Source organism: Lupinus angustifolius, chromosome LG07 (assembly GCF_001865875.1).
Source record: "Lupinus angustifolius cultivar Tanjil chromosome LG07, LupAngTanjil_v1.0, whole genome shotgun sequence".
NCBI classification, from domain to species: Eukaryota; Viridiplantae; Streptophyta; class Magnoliopsida; order Fabales; family Fabaceae; genus Lupinus; species Lupinus angustifolius.
The window spans coordinates 10,719,619-10,727,187 of record NC_032015.1 but is presented as its reverse complement, the minus strand read 5'-3'; the positions used below and the strand labels follow the sequence as shown (position 1 = coordinate 10,727,187).

General features: G+C 37.3%; 1 long non-coding RNA gene across 2 annotated transcripts; it reads left to right on the top strand.

Annotated features, from left to right (window-relative positions):
- LOC109352775 lies at positions 697 to 3,228 on the top strand. Of its 2 annotated transcripts, XR_002108403.1 has the most exons (4): positions 697 to 1,111; positions 1,217 to 1,335; positions 2,746 to 2,858; positions 2,972 to 3,228. It is a non-coding gene; the product is annotated as an uncharacterized LOC109352775 (long non-coding RNA). The 2 variants fall into 2 exon arrangements; XR_002108402.1 differs by having other exon boundaries at positions 697 to 1,335.

Below are 7,569 nucleotides of genomic sequence, written 5' to 3'. Positions count from 1 at the left end.
GGCTTACGTAGTTCTAGTTCGAAAATTGTTTAGTTAATTTGGTTGATTGTTAGTGATTTAGAAAATACCGATAGGTTTAAAAATGTTAATTTATTGAATTGATTAATATATAATTGTTTGGTTCAATGAGACTAATAGTTCAGGAACGGTGTTGGTCGTAGACCTTATCCTCATTTACGGGGAGTTAGAGACAACTCGAACCATAACCTCACTATAAAAATCCCATAAAATTTATTTGGTAAAATAGTTTTTAATTATTTATAGATATAAGATTTTAGTAATAAAATAGTTTATTAATTATACATATAGAATTAATAGTTTAGAGACGGCGTTGGTTGTAGACCTTCTTCTCATTCTCAGAGAAGTTAGAGACAACTCGAACCATAACCTTACTATAACAATTCCATGATTAATTTGGTAATATAGTTGAAGAGCCAAAGTTTTATCACATTATTACTAAAGAATATATTTTAAGTACTTACATTTTTATAACTAAATTAATTAAAACAATCTAACACAAAACAGGTTAGTGTGGGTTGTTGCATAATAATCTGATTATTGGACACATGATATAAATGACTTGAAAAGAAACAACCCAAACAACAATAATAAACAAAAGAAACAATACAACTAATAAAACAAAAAATAAATAAGTAAAGCTAAAAAAGGAAGAATCACGTGTAAAAATCAAAAAGAAGAAATTGAGGGGTGTTAACCCTTTTGCCCATTTCACGCAGAACAAGTTGGGAAGGGAAAAATTGAAATCCCTAATCCCCAACTCCTTCTTCTTTCTAGCTCCATCTCCGGCGGTGGTGACGGGTTGTGCCTTGCCGGTGGCTTCGTTTCGAGCTTCTGTCTCGTTCTTCAAATCTCTTGGTGGTTCATGGTGGTGCCTTGCCGGTGGCTTCGCTTCGAGCTTCTGTCTCGTTCTTCGAATCTCTTGGTGGTTCACGGTGGTGCCTTGCCGGTGGCTTCGCTTCGAGCTTCTGTCTCGTTCTTCAAATCTTTTGGTGGTTCACGGTGGTTATGGTGGGGTACGGTGGCTCGAGGTTCGGATCGCGGTGGTCTTCCAATTCGGGGTTCTTATTTTCGCGGTGGTCACCAAAGTAAGGTGGGGATTCAGCTATTCTCCTCGACTAATTATTTCCGAAAGTGTTAGGATTGATTTGGGGATGTTGACTTACCCTTATGTCTCTCCTGCATGCGGGATTTCTAGACGAGGTTGTGGTGCTCAAAGGATTCCTAATATCCCCAAATGCGAGAATCACAGTATCGGTGAAGAAGGTGACCATTGGAACCATAGGTCATGCGGTTGAGGCGAGGAGAACCCGTAAGGTATCGCATCTCCTTTTTATTTATCTTTTAGTGCTTAAAATTAGTTGATGATGTGCGTATGAAGATGTGTGGAATCCTGATTTGTTTAGCAATAAAGCAAATAGTGGTTTTATGATCGCCTTACACTCTTAGTTAGTACATATGTTTCTGGGGAATGGTTGTTGTTATATATGCAAAAAGAACAGGTCCTTTCGGTAACGATTTTTTATCCTCTTCTTTCATTTGATTCTTTTACAGCCGGAATTTGATCGATCATATATAACTGATCTGGACAAACGGTTAACTAGGAATAAACCATAATACATATGAGTGTAAATGTGTATGTTTCTGTCAAAACCGATGAGTGTTTTACATGATCAATTGAAAATGTTTATGATTCAAGCATATAAGTCTATAACATGAATCGAATGAAACATAGCATTTTTTATGGTTTGAGTGCTTACCTGAGTGTATGCTCTCTGTTGTGTGATATGTATGCTGCCACTTTATGATGCTTGTGAAACGCAAGCCTATTTTTGGATTGAGTTTGCTTGGATGTATGGAGGTAGCGCTCTGGTTATGGTTGTGTATGATGCACGACTTTCCTCTGGGTTCTACTTCTTCTGTTGTAGATGTATGCCTGAATGTATTCTGATAGGTGGCTTAAAAGTATCCTTCTGATTGCTTATGTTTGTGTGATATCAATGTATGAGCATTCTATTTCCGCAGTATGTATATGTATGAGCTTTTTCTTTGATCTCTGAACGTATGTGTCTTTTGCTTTATCTCTGGAATGCTCTCTCTGGTCGTGAGTTCCCCTTTTTTGATAACCGTGTATGATAGCCCCCTCTGTTTTTTCACTGTGTTTACTGAGTGTTGATTCTTTGTCTATAGAGGTTCTGCTTCTATATTTGTGTGATAGAATAGTGCCTGAGGGTTTTGATTTCAGTGCCTTTTTACAGCAATTGTATGTTCTGTCTCTGTGATAGAGTATGCTTTTTATAGCCAACTAGCTGGGCCTCCTGGGTTGCCCATTGAGAATCAGGAATAATCCTGACTCTTGTGTTTAGAAACTGCCTAATGATTAGTCTTTCATGTGGATTTATTGCATATGTAACTGATGATAGATCCTTTGGTCTGCTGGATGATCCCTGATAATTTTCTGGCAGCCCACCATTGCTCTAATTGCTCAATAATTGCCTTTATTCATGATGTTTATGACTGTTTGTAACTGAACGTGTCATCCCTAGAAATTCCTGCTATTGATTATCATGTGTTTTATGCTGTCTCTCTGCTGCCATTTACCAGCCTAATGACGTCTACTTAGTGCCTCTTTTGATGCTTTTACTTTGTAACTACCTGAAATTCCCGACTGATTTATCTTATGACTCCTGGTTGATGACCTTCTTTCATTAATTGGTTCTTTAACAGCTTATTTTATGAGGAGCATTGCGTTGAGAAGGCCGATTGGTTCCCTGCATTGTGAGACTTTATGCAACTCTGTTTCCACAAAAATCAGTCAGTTGGACAGTTCGTAAGGGAGGGTATACGAATAACCTTTTTTGTTCTTTAGCCATACCTACTTTAATACAAACTATTTTGTTCTCTGAATTTAGTTTATTGTTTGCATTCGTTAATATTGGTCTTATTGCTGCAGTAACAATATCATTTGAGAACATACAAACACAAGCAATAAATCCTAGGTGGGGGATCCAAGAACAGAAGCTTTCTGTGATGTTATGCAGTACCCGATGGCTATAAACACTCCAAGCATCATAAGCTATAGCTCATCCTGCTTTGTAAATGCCAAGTTGGTGAGATAAGGAATTTTGAAGTGGGTCATTGAAGATGATGACCTTAAGGCAACTATTTTGGATTAGTATGCCACTGAGGTCTTTTGCTATTATACCAAGGCTCGTGAAAGTATCTTAGTTGCCTATTTCCTGTCTGTTTTTGATAAGAGGATGGATATGTTGCCTATATATTCTTCTCAAGAACAATAATACCTCTTTTCTAGCATACTCTCTGCTTTTCGACTCCCACAATTCGGTATCAAACTTTTCACGTTTTTCCAATGTGTGTTTCTTCTTTCTGTTCTGCTATACCTTACTTCCTTGTGTGTTATGTGCAATCCGGACAATGTTGGTCTATATTTCCTTTTTTTTTTTAACTTTGTCTTGGGATAGTAGAGGAGGTGGAAGAAAACAAGGAATCCACGTCCTCTTTGCTTTCTCCTCCACTTATGTAATATATTAAATACATGGCAGAGCCAAGGTTTATAATCCGAAAATTAAACACAATGTGTTATGCCCACTAACAATAATAGAATCTCAAAAAATCGGTATGTGCTTTAAGATGTTATATGACCTTGATTATGTAACAATCCCAATGAAAAGTTTATTAAGTTAATCGAATTGAATTGGTAAAAATGTTTCTAATCGCAAGTTACGAACTAGACATTCACAAGACAAATTCAATGAAATATTTCACAAATTTGTTTATTCCGAACTTGTTGTTTTGAAATTTGTATATTACTGTAAAAAGGCCGGACAAAATTGAGTGTTCACAAACTCCTTTAATAAAAAGAATGCGATATCCACTACTAGACCTTTGGAGCTTCTCCATATGGACTTGTTTGGACCGTCGCAAATTATGAGTTTTGGAGGAAGTTATTACGCTTTGGTAATTATCGATGATTTTTCTAGATTCACATGGACTTTGTTTTTAGTGTCAAAGAGCGATGCTTATAAATCTTTTAAATGTCTAGCCAAACAAATCCAAAATCAGTTTAACCTAAAAATTATTTACATACGATTCGACCATGGCGGAGAATTTGAAAATCATAAATTTAATAAGTTTTGTAATAAGCATGGCATCATGCATCAGTTCTCAGCTCCATGCACCCCTAAAAAAAATGGAGTTGTTGAGAGGAAAAATAGAGTTCTAGAGGAATCTGCGAGGACCATGCTAAATGAGAGCAAGGCTCCAAAATATTTCTAGGTTGATTCAGTTCACACACCCTGTTATGTAACTAATTGAATACTACTCAGACCTACTTTTTCAAAAACACCTTGTGAAATTCTTAAAGGTCGAAAACCGAATATTGCTCATTTTCATGCATTCGAATGCAAATGTTTTATTTTAAATAATGGAAAAAGGTCTTTAGGAAAATTTGACTCGAAAGCTAATGAGGACACATTCTTAGGGTATTCGTTACATAGTAAGGCATTTCGTGTGTTAAATAAATTTATCATGCAAGTAGAAGAATCTATTCATGTTCATTTTGACGAATCTTCTCCAAAAGATAAGAGAAAGGTCTTTTCTGATGACATTTCAGGTACACTAGAAGAAGTGCAATCCAAGGGCGTGAATCAAATCCAACAAGAAGATGTTGACCAAACAATAGAAGAACAACATCTGGACATGCCTATTGCATGGAAAACTAAAAAGGATCACCCACTCGATAAGGTGTTAGGTGATATATCTACGGGGGTGGTAACCCATAGTTCTTTACGTAATTTCTGTAATTTTGTTGCATTCGTATCTCAAATAGAGCCAAAGACCATTGATGAAGCCATCGAGGATGTACACTGGGGTATAGATATGCAAGAAGAGCTAAACCAGTTCGAGCGAAACAATGTGTGGGACTTGGTCCCCAAACCAAAAGATCATCCCGTAATTGGCACCAGATGGGTCTTTCGTAATAAGCTAGATGAATCTGGCTTAATAATTAGAAATAAGGCTCGCCTAGTGGCCAAAGGCTACAACCACGAGGAGGGCATTGATTATGATGAGACCTACGCTCATATAGCCAGACTTGAGGCATTAGGATGCTCTTGTCATTTGCATCAATCATGAACTTTAAAATTTTCCAAATGGATGTTAAAAGTGCCTTTTTAAATGGATATATTCAAGAGGAGGTGTATGTAGACCAACTACCAGGGTTTGAAAACCTCAAATACCCGAACCATGTGTATAAACTCAAGAAGGCCCTCTAGAGCCTAGTACGATAGATTGAGTTCGTTCCTACTAGAAAAAGGGTTCGAAAGAGGTTTGGTCGACACCACTCTCTTTATTCGTAGATCTGATAATCATGTTTTACTCGTACAAATATATGTTGATGATATCATCTTTGGATATACTAATGGCATCCTTTGTAAGGAGTTTTCTGAGTTGATGCAGAGGGAGTTTGAGATGTCGATGAGGGGTGAGCTGACCTTCTTTCTTGGACTTCAAATCAAACAAATGGAAAATGGCATCTTCATTCATCAATCAAAGTATTGCAAGGAATTACTAAAGAAGTTCGATATGAAGCAGTGTAAGGACGCATCTACACCTACGGCATCTGCATGTTATCTGGACAGAGATGAAAAAGGAAAAGCGATTGAGGTAACCAAATATTGTGGGATAACCGGCTCCTTATTGTACTTAACTATTAGCTGCCCCGATATTATGTTTAGCGTTTGTATGTGTGCTAGATTTCAAGCTTTGCCAAAAGAATCACATTATATTGCTGTAAAACGTAATATGAGATATCTAAAGGGAACTATTCATATGGGATTATGGTATCCTAGGGATGCCTCCCTATCCTTGGTAGGTTACTCCAATTCCGACTTTGTTGGGTTCAAGTTGGATCGTAAAAGCACTAGTGGGACTTGTCACCTATTAGGCAGCTCCCTAGTTGCATGGCACAGCAAAAAGCAAGTGTGCGTTGTTTTGTCCACCGCTGAAGCGGAATACATTGCCACAAGCGTGTGTTGCGCTCAAATCTTTTGGATGAAGCAGCAACTTAAGGACTTTGGGCTCATATTAGAAAAGATCCCTATTAAATGTGATAACACGAGTGTCATTAACCTCTCCAAGAATCCCGTCTTGCATTCTAAAACTAAGCATATTGAAATAAGGCATCATTTCTTGCGTGATCATGTAAAAAGGTGATTGTATATTAGAATTTGTTGAAATATCTAAACAATTAGCAGATATTTTCACCAAGCCCCTCTCATGAGATACTTTCTATGTTCTTCGAAGAGAACTAGGAATCCTTGATGAAAAATATCTTGATTAAAAATATTTTTATGTGATTGCCTTGCATGATCCCTTTGAATGCTTTGTAAATGATGATTGAATGCTTATAATTCCTTGTATAATCCATGATTATGTGCTTAAAAGCTTCAAATATATGTGATAGCTTAAAATCAAATTATCCAATTAAGTTTGAAATCCATGCATGCTTTTAAAAACATCCAAAACACTGAAACTGATGCATTTAGTCGATTAAGTAGATCAAATAATCGATCACCTGGGCCAAAACTTTTAAAAATGGCATTTTCAACACGGGTTAATCGATTAAGAGATGTTGTTAATCGATTAACGACATCATTATATGAGAAACAGAAGTGTTACTGGACATTTTTCAAAACCCCATTCATCCCCGTTTCTCTCAAATCTCAGAGGAACAAGTCCAATATCATCCTAAGCTTCATCCTAGCCCTAAACAGAATCCCCTCACTGCATTTCCACTCCATAAACCGTCTTCCTCATCTCCTATTTCCAAGAATTTCGTTTTACCCAAAATTCAAAACCTTACCCTAGGTTTCCCTTAATCTTCCTCTAAACCTTCATCACGATTCAGTATTTGATTGCTATGGATAGAGGACGTGGAAAGAGAATCAAGACAACCGCACAACGTCCACCGCGTGCTCCAAAAATCGTGTCTCCTCTACCAACAAGGCAGAACCGCGGGGACCCATACTACTCATTAATTCTACAAGAAACTCGGTTGCAGAAATTTTAGGGAAGAAAACCCACGTATATTCGATTTGCGAATGTGACTTGGCTTGCGGAACAGAACTTCGATTTTCCGCATGGCTTGCGAGCTCAAGGGGTTGTCCCCTTCTTGGAATTGAAAGGTAATATTTAACATGCTCTAGTTAGGGAGTATTATGCGAACTTTAGATATAAAGATGAGAAATACTGGTCGATGATAACTGGAAAGTTGTTCGAAATTAATGAAGAAATCTTTATGAATGTGGGTGGTTTAGCTTTTTCTGGTGCTAGTTTAAGTGATAGTGGTTGGGCAAACGACAACTCATTCGACGCTGTTGAAATGTATAAGTCTTGTTTGCGTAGACCTCAACTCTATGTCCAAGGTGAATTGACCAAAGCTGGGTCACTATCAGTAGAAAACAGACTCCTACATTACTTGATTGCCTACATATTGATTCAGAGAAACACAAATCATGCACAACCTACCGT